A 15,095-nucleotide genomic window follows, 5' to 3' on the forward strand; every position below is an offset into this window, starting at 1 on the left:
GACTAGACCAGAGATTACTCCTGGGGATTCTGGAAACCCAAGATTGATTTTTCCTTGCCCTTGAGCTTGTGGACAGCCATGGTGGGTCTGGGTATGTCTGTGTACATGTGCATAGCCATTGCTCAGTGGAAACATCAGGCCCTCCTCTCACTTAAGAAATAGTAATTGATATCTGGCCAGAAGCTTTGGTGGATTAAATTTTATAAGCCACAGCACAGAGAGGCCTTGACTGCAAATTACTCAAACCTCACTCTAATTGTCCACCTTTATTTGTGAACAGCGATATGGTACTTGTTTGGAAGACCAAGAAGGGAACTTCTGAAATAATAATGTGTGGTTGGTGGTAATGTTAGAAAGAGGAATGAAATCTATAGAATTTTTTTATTATTATTATGATATGTTAGTCACCATACAGTACATCATTAGCTTTTGATGTAGTGTTCCATGATTCATTGTTTACGTATAACACCCAGTGCTCCATGCAATATGTGCCCTCCTTAATACCCATCACCGGACTAGTCCATCCCCCCATCCCCCTCCCCTCCAAAACCCTGTTTGTTTCCAAACGAAGTGTGGGGGGGGAACAAATGGGGAGATGAACCATGAGAGACTATGGACTCTGAAATCTGCTATAGAATTAATGGGCTAGACTGTTTCAAAATATCGAAGTGCAGAGAGAAGGAACCAGAATGAAACTGGAGAAGGAAGAAAAATAGATGGAAGTTAGTGAGGGACCTCAGGTCAGCCTATGAGCTTTCCCACCAACACTGTTGGGAAAACGCCTTCTATGGAAATAAGGTTGACAATGTGAGGCCTGGCCAGGAACGAATCTAACTTTCTTCTTCCATGCAGAATTGCACCTTTGCTAGACCCAGAGAGTGCTCTTGAAATTTCTTGGACAAATAGTTACAAAGTATATTTTCCTGTGTAATATTCTTTGACCTCAGATTCACATACCTGAGCTGATGGGCATCCTCAATTCATGACATAATATTGACATCACCTTCTATTATCCTATTCCATTCTTTTTGGCTGCTCTGTTCCCTCTCTTTACATCTCTAGCCCTCCTTCTATAGGCACTGATTCTTGTGTGTATCATACATAATCTTGTGGCTGTATTGGTTTTCTATTACTGCCTTAACAAATTACCACAAACGTAGAAGCTTTAAACAACACAAACTTCTTATCTCACAGTTTATGTAGGTGAGAAGTCCAGTCAACTTGGCTGGCCTCTCTGCTAAGCGTCTCACCAGGTTGAAATCCACCTGTGTGCTGGCCTCGGTTCTCATCAGGGGGCTCGGAGTGTGTGAGTCTCCCTCTTAGCTCATTCAAGTTTTTGGCTGCATAGACACTCCTTGCTGGCTGTTGGTGGGAGTCATTCTTTGCATCTAGAAATCACTGCATTGCCTGGTTCATAACCCTCTCCATCTTAAAGCTAGCAACGATGTGTTCAATCCTCCTGGGCTTAGAATTTCTCTTATTAGATACCAAAACAAAATGGTTAGAAGATGTGAACAGACACTTTTCCAATGAAGACATACGAATAGCTAACAAGACACATGAAAAAATGTTCAACATCATTAGCCATCAGGGAAATTCAAATCAAAACCACAGTGAGATACCACCTTATACACCTAGAATGGCAAAAATTGACAAGGCAAGAAACAACAAATGTTGGAGAGGATGTGGAGAAAGGGGAACCCTCTTACATTGCTGGTGGGAATGCAAGTTGGTACAGCCACTTTGGAAAACAGTGTGGAGGTCCCTCAAAAAGTTAAAAATAGAGTTACCATATGACCCAGCAATTGCACTACTGGGTATTTACCCCAAAGATATGGACGTAGTGAAGGGAAAAGCCATATGCATCCCAATGTTCATAGCACCATTGTCCACAATAGCCAAACTGTGAAAGGAGCCGAGATGCCCTTCAGCAGACGAATGGATAAAGAAGATGTGGTCCATATAGACAATGAAATATTACTCAGCCATCAGAAAGAATGATTACCCAGCATTTGCATCAACATAGATGGGACTGGAGGAGATTATGCTAAGTGAAATAAGTCAAGCAGAGAAAGACGATTATCATATGGTTTCACTCATTTGTGGAACATAAGGAATAGCAGGGAGTTTGGTAGGAGAAGGAAGGGAAAAATGAGGGGGGGTGGTAAACAGAGGGGGAAATAAATCACAAGACACTATAGACTCCAGGAAACAAACAGGGATTTCAGAGGGGAGGGGGTGGGGGATGGGTTAGCCCAGTGATGGGTATTAAGGAGGGCACGTACTGCATGGAGCTGTGGGTGTTACACGCAAACAATGAATCATGGAACACTACATCAAAAACTAATGATGTACTGTATGGTGACTAACATATCATAATAATAATAAAGAATTTCTCTTATTAGAATCTCTCCAATTTCCTCTTCTCTCCTCTCTCCTTTGCAGGGGAAGTTGATCCTCCCAACAATACAGGGTAATCTCCCTATTTTCACATCACATGGTTGGTGAATTTACTTATATCTGTAAAGTCCCTTTTGTCATATAAGTTCACATATTCACAGTTCTGGGGATTAGTGGGTGTGATCTTCTTGGAGGTCATAATTTTGCTTCCTATTGTGACCCAACTTTCATTTGCTTATTTACAAGAGTAGCCTTAAAAATATTGTATTGTTTGTATATACCAAAAAATTAAAGGGGCACCTAGGTAGCTCTCTCTCCCCCCTGCCCTCTCTCTAAAAATAAAATAATAATTAAAAATTACAAAAATAGTTTTGTGCTTTAAATCTTACTTTCCTTTACTTGAAATCATATTTTTAAATCTTTCCTGTTCACTATTTCTAACCAATATGTAGCATTCTTTCATCGACATATATGAAATATATTGCATTTTCTTTATCCATTTTCCTAGCATGAATACCTGCATAAACAGAGACACGGTGAATATCTGTGTCTGTATCCCAGTATGGTCCTGTGGGGAAATTCCTGAGAGACGTTACATCCACGAAAGGGATTGCCGGGTAATAGGTGAAGTGTGTCTAACTCCATGAACGGTTTCCGGATTGCACTCTAGAATGGCTATCCCAGTTTGAGTTTCCATTAGCAAGTGCATCAATGCCCGTTTCATCACGTCCTTGCCAGTGTTTTCCTTACCAGTATTCAATTTTGGCTCTGCTCCTTTCTTATTATGTACACTTTGGTTAACATACTTAACATCTATTTCCCTCAGTTTCCTCCTCTGTAAAATGGAGTGACTCTAACTAGTATCTTCTTCATAAAAGTATTATGAGGATTAAATGAGTTTTGCTCAGAGCAGCACCTGGCACATAGTTGGTGTTATTATTTTAGTTTATTTTCAAATATTTACAATATAATAGGTGTAAAGTAGCATTTTTTTGGTTTTAATTTGCATTATTTTTCACGATGGGGGGTTTGAGCATCACTTCATATACTTATTAGCTGTCCAGATTTTCCTTTCCTTTTTTGTGACTTGCCTATTATATCTTTAGTGAATAATAATTTCCAGTGTTTCATGGTCTATGTTCATCCCCACAGATATCAAAGCCAAGTCCTCCATATGTCTAATATTTAAACTTGCTTACATACTGTGAACTGTGCAGGAATATTCTGCCCTTGGAAGAGAATCACTGACAAATAACAGTTCTTGTTACACACTGGTGTGTCTCATAAGCATCCCTACCATGCAATCGTGCTCTGCCTCACTCTCGTCTTGTTCACTCTCCACCAATAGTTAGCCTCACTGCTTACAGAATATCACTGCTGGGGCACCTGGGTGGCCCAGGGGGTTGAGTGTCAGAGTCTTGATTTTGGCTCAGGTCATGATCTCAGGGTTGTGGGATCAAGCCCCGTGTTGTTGGGCTCTGCACTCAGCCCAGAGTCTGCTTGAGATTCTCTCTCTCCCTCTCCCTGTGCCCCTCCCCTGACTCTCTCTCTCTCTCTCTCTCCAGTAAATAAATAAATAAAATCTTAGGGAAAAAAAGAATATTGCTGTCATTAGGGTTGTGGATTTCATTCTGGTCTGTTTATATCTCAGTTTTGCTCAATCTGTGCCTCAGGGACAAGAAGTATGTGGCCTCAACAACGATTGGTCCCAAAAGGGAAAGCATCAGAGAGGTGAGAGTCGGACTCCCTGTCACTCCATCTCTACTACCAGAAACACAACCAAAGGCCTGGGGGAGCCACACAAGTCATTTTTGTGCAGGGAGAGGACCATTATAAATGAACTAGTTCACAAGCAAATCGACAAATGGAACTTTCTTATAGGGATAGAAAGTGTGATTCATAACTTAAAAACAAAAGGAATTTAATTTACTGAAGCATTTCATGGACTTAGAAATTGGTGAATTCAAACGCCATCAAAATAATGAAGCAGTCTCACTTTGTAACTCAAATGGATTATTTTTCATTTCTTAATTTTTAACCTTGTTAATTGTAAAGGTTGTTGATATATTATTTCTGAAAGGTTGCAAATAGGCTATAGTCTGTATGTGGTTTTCAGCATACCCAAAGGGCAGTGTATTCTTACTGTTGTTCAACATTCTTTTTTTTGTAAAATTTTTCAAGTTAATGTTTATTGCTTTGGGAATCTTTAATTAAAAATGACCACGTGGCTCAAGGGGCAAACTCCCTAGAGGCTGGGCCCTGCAGGTGAGAGTGAATAATATTGGAACAGATGGCAGGTTGTGGTCTGCTGGGATGGGAAGTCAGGTTCTATGGTTTGCAGTGGTCAGGATTAAGGAGATCTGTTGTTTTTAAGAGTGAAGAGACCCCTGCTAAACCAACTGGTGTTTGGAGCCAGAGTTTTAGCTGATTTGGGATAATTGATAAAGAGGTTCTCTCCTAAACAAGTATAGACAGTACAACACTTCTAAACCCGTGGTGTGTAAGAGTCTCCCTCCCAGGCTATAGTATTTGGGAAAAAAATATTGGCATCCATTGATATTTAGACACAACTATAAAAATAGTTATAGGTAATAACCAAGCACCACGGAGTGTGGATTTTTCCCCATCTTACCCTCGAATGCCATAGTGAATTGTGAGAAGATCAGTCTGTTTTCATCCAAACAGAGAGGAAATGAATCTGCACAAGGCCTGCCACAGGATTCTCCTGAAGACATCTACCTGTGAGCAGCTTGCTGGGCCAGTGAGTTGTCTCAGCTCTTAGCACATGTCCAGGATCTATGGAAGTGAGCCTTATAATCTACGTGATGGCTTTTCCAATTCAGTCAGGCAACAACTTGAATTCAGGAGCCCTTTCCTGATTGAGAACAATTGATCGTTTCTGCTCTGGTCAGGAATTTGTCTGACTAGATTGGAGGATTTCCTTATATTTCCATTTTGTTCATATTTCCCAGGGACATTCTTCTAACCAAATGTACCAGAATATGGTAACAGGAAACTTTTGCCTTTATTTTCTGTAAATCCAACCTTAGAACGATAAATTCTGGAGTGGAGTCCCTGCTATGACTCAGAAGACTCCAGTTAAAAGAGCTGCTGGTGGAAGGTCATCGCATAACAAAGGGAGAGTCCATAAATTATAATTAAGAAAAATAATAGCTACTAACACTAGGAATTACAAATATTTTTGAACATCGTGCTAAGCCCTTTAAATGCATTATCTCACTTAATCCTCTCAATGACCCTATGATGTAGATATTATGATCATTATTTCCACTTTGCAATGAGGAAATTGAAATATGAAGAAGATCACTAACTTGCCCATGCTAGTAATTAAAGGCCCTGGGATTCGACATGATACTGTGTGATTCCAGAGCCCCAGCTATCAACTGCCACCATATTAGCTGTTGCCCCAGCTGAGAAAATTTAAGTTTTATCACCTACTATGTATGCTGTGAGGGATGTAAGGGGAATTGCACGTGTCAATAATGCGGGTCAAGACAGTGGTTCAGGCCATAAGTACTCAGTCTTTGGCAGAAGAGAAATCTCTGTGGGCTGGAGTTGTCAGGGAAGTAATTATATAGTAGGTGGGTCTGGAAAAATGGGAGAGGAGTTGTCCAACACTTCAAAGAAGGGGATGCTTTCTAGATAGCAAGGTAACTAAATAACCACCTCCCCAAACCAGACTTATCTGAAAACATTAAAAAAAAAAAGACAATTGAGTCATATAATAGACTATTTTCTGACGAGTGGCTAGGATAATGTTATGAAGTCCTATGACAACTCTTGCTTTCTCAAGAAAAGCTGTTATTGTTATCACTTATTCTAGGAGACAGGGAAAGATCTATATCTGAAAGACCTGCCCCGAAGACCTCATTCTAAAGCCTGGTGTAGTGAAGCTAGTCAGATATCAACGTTCTTATTACTTTTCAACACTTGGGAAGATTCCAAAATGGCAGCTGTTTTGACAGACCCATGAAGTATTAATGGAATTTTGTCTAGAAGGAAATAATTTACTTAGGCAGGCCAACTCAGAAGCAAGCATCAAGAAGAACTTGTGCTGCTGATAGGAACATAGCTCTCCTCTTCTGGACGAATAGGCGATATGATGGAAAGAAGAGCTTGCCTTTTGTTGGTTGTGTCCTCTGGTCCGTGGCATGGTCTTCTCCAACCTGAATTATTGGGTGACATAACGTGCGTTCCAGCAGAACACATTATTATTATTCAGGAGCAAGTGACTTGAAATTGAAATGCTCACACGGTTGTGAACTCCAACAGTGTTAAAAATAAATCCCTTTATCTGTTCTACATTCCTGGGTTGGTATTCTTTTCCATTGGAGCCCCCTTTAAAAGATGTGTGGCCTGCACGTTGAACAAGATCGAATGTGACTTTGCAAAAATAGAATGCCTGGTCTCTCCTCTTTCCCTCTCCACTCGACAATGCAAGATAAATTCACTCCACGGGAACCTTTTGTGGGCTGTACTGCTCAGGCAATTTGCAGTTTGCTGGGGGAAAGGCAGCTCACGCTACATTTATCACCCCCTGCCGCCGGCTACAATTCAACCCACTTCGAACCACTGAGCAGAGGTGCTGATGGGGGCTCTGGCATTAGAATTCCACATCATAATGGAAGTGCAGGGAAGCAAAAGACAAATGTATCAGGGCCATTCCAGGTCTTCACTAAGAGAAGGGTCAAAAGTATGACACTGGGTGATGGGGACCAAAGATGAGTGTTTTGCAGTAATAAAAAATATGATTGCATTCTTCCTCCTCTTTTGTATTTTTCCTTCTGGTTATCCTCGCTCAAATAGTGAGTTTTCTGTTGTTATCAGAATCATCAACTCATATAGTGAGTGGTAGCCTCAATTTCACTCTACAATCCCTGCACAACTCAACATTGCCCAAATAAATAAAAATACAAGGACATGACCTGTCTTTCTTTTCTTCTTCTACTTCACCCAGGGGCTTGTTCTCTAAAACAACCAGACAGACAAACAAAACGAACAACAGAAAATGGGTATAGCTGGCTGGTTGGGTGCAGTTAAAGTATTAGTCAATATAGGTTAGGTTATGCTGCAGGAATGAGCAACTCCCAAATCTCCCCAAACCAGAGTGTATTTCTCATGAAAGTCGAGGGAAGAGCCTGTATCACATGGCTACTCAGGGACCCAGGCTGATAGTGCACATGTTTGTTGTGGCATTATCTAGAACATACAGACTTGTCAATGGTTCTGGCAGAAGAAGAGTGCTAAAGGGTCTCCTCCCACTGGCAATGAAGTTCTTTGGAGCACATCCTTTCCAATCATAGTCTGTTGTCTAGAACCAGTCACATGGTCTGCCTAACTGCAAGCAGTTGAGTCAGGAGTATAATGCTCTTGTGTGCCTAGAGGAAGGGGAGAATAGGTCATGGGTGAACCCTAGAAGTCTTTACTACTGTTGCATTATGTCTCTACTATAGGTTGGATTGGTGAAGTTGAACTAGATAGAATGATGGTGTTTGTTTATTTGTTTTAAACAAACCTGATATACTTATCATTAATTTTTATTTCCAGTTATAGTGATGTTCACAAATGGTCAAACAGTCGCAGGATTTCGGTACTAAAAGGACTAAATCCCCTAATTGAAAGGATAGGACATGAAGGACATGAAGAACTAAGGCCTCGAGAGGTTATGATTTGTCATGGCCTTGCCATTGTCATCAAAGACAGGTTAATTTTCAGGCTATGACTCTTTTCTCTACATCAGGTTGCCTTCCTGTTGTATCCCTTGGGTGGCATCAGGGGGAGTGTGATAACAGGAGGCAATGTGGTGCAAGTCTGACCAATAATGAAAGTGAGGGGCGCCTGGATGGCGCAGTCGTTAAGCGTCTGCCTTCGGCTCAGGGCGTGATCCCGGCGTTACGGGATCGAGCCCCACATCAGGCTCCTTCGCTATGAGCCTGCTTCTTCCTCTCCCACTCCCCCTGTTTGTGTTCCCTCTCTTGCTGGCTGTTTCTATCTCTGTCAAATAAAAAAATATGTATATCTTGGGGCGCCTGGGTGGCACAGCAGTTAAGCGTCTGTCTTCGGCTCAGGGCATGATCCCGGCGTTCTGGGATCGAGCCCCACATCAGGCTCTTCCGCTATGAGCCTGCTTCTCCCTCTCCCACTCCCCCTGCTTGTGTTTCCTCTCTCGCTGGCTGTCTCTATCTCTGTCGAATAAATAAATAAAATCTTTAAAATATATATATATATATATATATATATATATATATATATATATATGTATATATATATATCTTAAAAAAAAAAGAAAGTGAGACATGATGAGATTCAGTGACAAAATGGACAGCATATGACTTTACTTTCAGGGTTACCACCCAATATATTCATTACTCTGTTTAGAACTGATATATTCTTACATTATTGATCCATTTTGCTCTCTGTTATTATTTTTGACTTGTTAATTATCACATTAATGACAATTTTTTTCCTTTTAATTCACCTCAAGGTTCACATTTGGTCCTAGGGCCATGCCTTGATCCATGGCAACTCATCCTAATGTTTTTATGCCATGGCTCACATAGAAAATATTATTACTGCATAGTATGAAAGAGTAAAGCCAGTGGGGCTATTTAATCCTTGGGGCAATTGTTCATGAGTTCTGGCTGCTTCAGGTCCCAGCCTGGCCACCTGAGGAGCTGAGGATCAGTACCTTGGCACACCAGTAACCCAGTCATGATGCATAGATTGAGAAGCTCTGGCATTCAGACAAGAGTACTGAGCTGACATAAGATTCTCTTTCACACTGGTAGGATTTGAGATCAGAATTATGTCTGTATTTATCTGTGCTGATGTGAATGCTCAGAAAGGGGTATTGGTGACAAGTGATTGTTAGAAGGAAAAAAAAGTCACCTCGCCGTGACCCCACTTGCTCAGGGAAGGCTTCCTGGAAGAATTAGATTTTCAGCAATGTTTAGGGAATGGCAACACACACCAAGTTGGAATTCACAGACAATCTTGTAACCCTGGAGTGTAATTTGGGGCCATTCTGGAGGTATAATGAAGCCATTTTAAATAAGGGATATTTTCAGCATAAAATGCTTAGCAGATCAAATGCCTCTAGGCTTCTGCAGGTTTCAGAGGAGTCAGAATGGGAAGCCACACTGATGAAACACTGCTAACAGGCAAATATTCCCTTTTCGCTTGAGGTGAGCAGCTCATGGGGTGTAACTTAGGTGGGAACTCTTTGGTGGCCAGCTTAGGTAATGAGCATCTGCTGGGAAGACCTTGTGAGCATTATTTGTGCCAGTGTCTGTGCAAAAATATCCCTTCCCTTGATGGTGCAGGGTTTGAAAGGAAAATGGCATCCCATTGGATAAAAAGCATTTGATCACTGTCTAGCTCTATCTTTTTGGTCCTTTATAATTCTTTTCTATGTCACTGTTTGACATCTATCATTATAATGCTGCCAGGCAATTTTCTCCCTCCCTTTCTACAACATGGAGGCCTCTTTGTTAAAAACGGGATACTAATGTTGTTTCGACTGGGAGTGTGTGTGTGTGTGTGTGTTTGTGTGTGTGGGGGGGTGTGTCTTGAGTACGGACATACTTGTTTATGGAGCATGGACAGAAGGCTGGAATTTCGTTCTAACATATTCACTGACTTTCTGCCCAGCAACCCAAATGCTATGGAATAGACAGAAGTAGGTCAGGACAGGAATTGTCCTATCTCAGCATATTACAAGGTGGGTGTGACAAGTGAGTGAGCTGTCAGTTCAGAGACAGAAGTAGGAAAAACCAGAGATGGGTAGGGTGACCATACAATTTATCATCCACACTGTGACACTTATGAGAATGAAAATGGGTGCTATTAATAATTACACAGGGACAAAGTGTGTAAATTGGGACTTCCTTAGGCAATCTGAGATGAATAGTGAGTGTGGGGATGGGCTAAGTGTCAAAATGCCAGGAGGGGAGCTGCCACATAACAGAACCTCATCTTTCCATTGGAATGGTGTCAGGAGCATGGCCAGTGCTACATACTGGAATAACATAATGAAGTTGCAAAAATTGAATGGGTTCAGTGAGAGAACCAAGGTCTTCCATGGCTAATACAGACTTAAAAGTAAGTAAGAGCTAACAAGAGTTATGCTTGGAAGGTGGGAGCTGTGTGGACCTGGAGTAATCCAGGGCACTGGGTTCTTAGCTCCTTTAAAAGGCCAGCAACTGTCTCCCTTCCACTACAGAAATCTTTTCATCCAGCTGAAAGGCAAAGTTCTTTATACGTGACATCTGTTGGCAACAGGAGATCCACTTAAGAAAGAAGCAGTCTAGCACTGCCACGTGTAAAGATGAAGTGCTAAGAGTACAGGGCATTTCTGGTAGAGAACTGTCAGTAATGATGGGAATAGTCCATTCGGGAGACACCCTCTATATTCTCTTCCAATTTGTATTCTACACACAAGACTAATATTAGATACAGTAAAGTGAAAAAAAGAAAGCCCAAGAATGTCTATAAATGAGGTCTTCTTCTTCAAGATGATACATTTGGAGAGGCAAGAGTTTGTTGAGAATCCTAGGAGCTCTAATCTTTTAGGGGAAAGCACCCGACACTCAGCAGACCTCAGATTCATTCTTTCACTCATTCATTCATTCATTTAATTGAGTATCTACTATTTTATTAATTGAGTACCTACTAGTAGCTAGGCCCCATACTTGAAACAAGGGATATGTAGAGAAATGAAACATGGCCCCTACTTTGGAGGAGCAGTCATTCTAATAGGAAAATTGTCAGAAATCTCACTGTAATAGTAAAGTGCTGGCATAGGAAGGGATAAAGTGTTAAGCAGAGTCAGAGAAGTGACCATTGAGCCCAAGTTTAGAAGGTGTGTTGGACTTTGACAAGTATATCAGGTAAAAAATTTCCAGCCAAGTGAGATAACAAAAAGAACCAAGATGTAACAAGGACATGGAGTGTTTTGGAAGGGGATACACGCTTAGCTGGCCTGAAGAGATGTTGTAGAGAGGCCAAGAATGAGTGGCAGAGAATTAAATCTGGGCTGTGTTGGGCTGCTGGGTCCAGGTGTCAAAGTATAGTGACGGCAAAGAAGGAGACTCTAAAGACCTGAGAGGAGAAGGAAGGGTATGGGAAGCTATCGATCCAACAGAAAAAGAGAAAAGATGTAGGAGAAACATAGAGACATAGATGACCATGGAGAGAGGGGCGAAATTCTCAAAAGAACCATTACAAGGTCTAATAAGCGCACAGTCTGACTTCCCTTAACTGCCTTTCTGAGCCTGAGAGCTGTGGCTGAGACTCGTGGTTCTGGGGCTGCCAGGACTCAGCACAGATGTTAGGGTAATGACACCACAAAGCCTTCCCATAAAGGGACAGACCCAGCCCATATCTTGCTTCCAAGAAGCATCTATGGGTAGACACAACAGAGTGGGGTTTTTTTTGTTGTTGTTGTTTGTTTTTTAAACTCTACTCTTCAAAGCAAAGATGGGGACTCAATGCATGGGGAGGGCAAATTGGGCTCTGTGGTCAGAAGCTCTGCCAGGAGTACAGGGCCCACTCTTTGGCAAGTTCTGTGGCCACGTTTTGAGGAGGCAGTCAAGGAAAATCCTGGTGCTTTACTATGATGCCAAGCTACCTGCTGGCACAGATTAGCCTGAATAAAGGCCACATTTATGTGAAACAAATGTGGGTCCCTAGATCTTGGGCCATGTATTTAATAAGGGGCTCTTAGACCTACTGTGGTTCTGCTCACTCATTGTCCCATCAGGCTGGCTCCCAAGCAATCCAGATAAAGACGGGAACTTGGCTCCAAACCTTAGCTCACCCCCATTATTATGGTGACGGAATATACAAACCCAGATCGTCAAACAAACACACAGACACAAGAGTGTATTTCTTATTTATTCATTTTGCAATTCTGCCTCTTTTGGGAAAGTGAGGATTGTTGCCCTCAACCCAGTAGCATGTAACTCTACTGAAGGCCACAGGGAACAACAACCAGCTCTCTCAAGCCCAATACAGGCTGGTAGGGGCTAAGAGGGTAAACAAGGAGGGTGGGAGATATGGGACCAGAACCCTGCAGTCCTTATTTTTGTCCTTACTTCTCCATAGAGACACATCAGTGAAGAACATGGTTCCTGTTGGTCACAGGTATATGACTCGCACCTAGAATCCTGTGGCCATTCATTGTAGAGGTAGTGACAAAAGTGCCATTCATTTGTTCAATAACTATTTATTGAACAATGACCATATGCCAGGGACTGCACCAAGTGTTCTAGATACAGTGACAAAAAAAGATGGCTAATGTCCATCTAGAGGTTTACATTTTGATGTAAGATACGAGCAATGAATGAATGAATAAGCAAAATAATTACAAATTGAATTATAATAACTAATACTTTATATAAAGCACACTGTCCTTGTTCTAAGTCCTTATATATGTATATTAGGCTGATCGCTATTAAATTGCTCACATTGGACCATTTTTGACACCCCCCATGGCAATTCATAGATTCAGCCTAATATTAAGTCAGTTAATTTATACAACAACTCTAGGTACTATTATGACCATTTAATCAATAGGAAGTAGAGACAGGCAAGACTAAGTAGGTTGCCCAAATTTGTGGAGTGAGTCTGTGACAGAATCAGATTCAAATACAGGCAGTTTGGCTTCAGGGTCCATGCTCTTAACTGTTACGTTATCCGCACACAAGTTGAGGGGTCAGGGAGTAAGTGGAAAAGGCCTTGTAGAACAGATGGTGAGGGAAAGCCTCTCCAAGGAAGACATTTAAGATGAGAGCTGAAGGATGAGAATAATCCAGCCATGAAATGACCTTGAGAAATGCCACTATCATTTGTCAAACTCTCCCAAACTTATAAGGGCACCTCCTAATTTTCTTATGCCAGTTTTGTAGAGCTAGACCACATCCCCCATGGTGTATCCTTCCTAGTGACCACCTCTGGGCTCATGCTCCCTCACACATCCCTCCTTGCCACTGCCTGGAAGGAGAATTGGCCTGGGAACTGGCCTGACTCATGTGCCTTCACTGCTGTTCTCTGTGAACTGAAGCAGGTTTAAGGGTCATTTCTCCTCTGAGCTTTCCACGTCACCAATAAGAAAACCCTGGCAGTAGCATAGCCCCTGCAGTGCTCCTTCAGTTGTGCATATTTTCTGTACAAAAAGTACCTCCTCAAATGCTCACAGCCCTATGGGTATGAACTTGTCATCACAGCCTCGTGGACTGAGCTACTCTCAATACCTGAACTCTTTTCCCGTGTATCCTTGACTTCATTATTTCCCTCAGCCTCTGTCACCAAGGCAAATGTCTCCACCGACCTTCCCAAAGTGACCATGGCAGGGTGTCTGGGGCAAGGAAGTCCACAGAACCTTCATTTCTACTTCTCCACAGCTGGTTCTTTCTCTTTCTTCCTTTCTTCCTCTTAGCTGAGTTCTGAGATCCTGTCCTAAAACAAGGACTTAAACCATATCACCACATCTTATGGTGGTTTAGCACTGAGTCATTTTCTTTGTTATTCTGTCTGAGGATATGGTGCCCAGTACTAATTCTGGCACTTCATTTTCCCTTTCCATCCACCCCCTCATCCATGGCGCACCTGTTCTGAGAACAGCTCTCGCCTTTATCTTGTGCCCAATTACAGTTCTGTGAACCATCTTAGAAAACAATAATTCTATTTTGATCCCACTCCAAGTTTCTCTCCAGCCTTACTTTTAATTTGAATGAGTTTTTATCATGGCTGGGATGCCTTTGAATGGCTGTCCTGTGGTTGGGAGCCTGTTCTGTATTGCGAATGGCCAGATGGGACCACTGGGTATCACTTACCTAGGGCTTCTTTTCCAACCTTCACTTACTTGCTGTGAGACTATTCAGATCCCTTCGTCCCTCCCTGCTCATTGCTTGAATAAGCCAGAATTAAAGAAGTAACAGAATGTCTGAGAGTGGTTAGAATTAGACCTCAAGTAAAGATGATTTTGGGTTGGTCATGAGGTAGCAAGCCTGCAAGTATGGTGTCACAAGCCTAGAGAGATATGTGTTATGATGGCTCTGAGTACAGACCTGGTGTCACATAGGTCTAGGTGTAAATCCTGAATCATTCGCTTAGGAGCCATGCAAACATCAACAAGTTTAACCTCTCTGTCCTTCAAATTACCTTTTGATAAAATAAGCACAATTTCAATACAAATTTAGTACTTATCAACTGGTTATGAGATCTAAAATACAGTGCTGTTAGAGACTTCTGTTTCTGGACAAGATGGAATAGTATGGACTGGTTTTACCATCCTATCTGAAGCAATCAAAGGGGAAAAACAGACAAAATATGTGAAACACTGGTTTTGAGATATTGGACCTCAGGCAACAAGGAACTGTGATCCCTGAGAGGTGGGAAACAGATGAGGTGAGTGCTTCGGTTATACCAGCTTATGGCCTTGAGGAGTTTCTAGTCTGTGACACAGGCAGGGAAATCCAAGCAGAGCCTAGTGAACTTTCTAAGTTGAAAAAAACAGATGAAGAATCCAAGAAGTTCAAAGTGGCCATAGTTTACAGGACAGAGAAGGGGAGAGGAGAGAGTGACAAAGAAAGAGAACCCCAGAGGTCTGCAGAGGGTCCCTGTTAAGTATTTAGCAGATTTTAATTAACACACATGTGTTAGGAAAATACCTG

This window comes from Ursus americanus, chromosome 2, assembly GCF_024610735.1.
Source record: "Ursus americanus isolate L20-20 chromosome 2, mUrsAme1.1.p, whole genome shotgun sequence".
NCBI lineage: Eukaryota > Metazoa > Chordata > Mammalia > Carnivora > Ursidae > Ursus > Ursus americanus.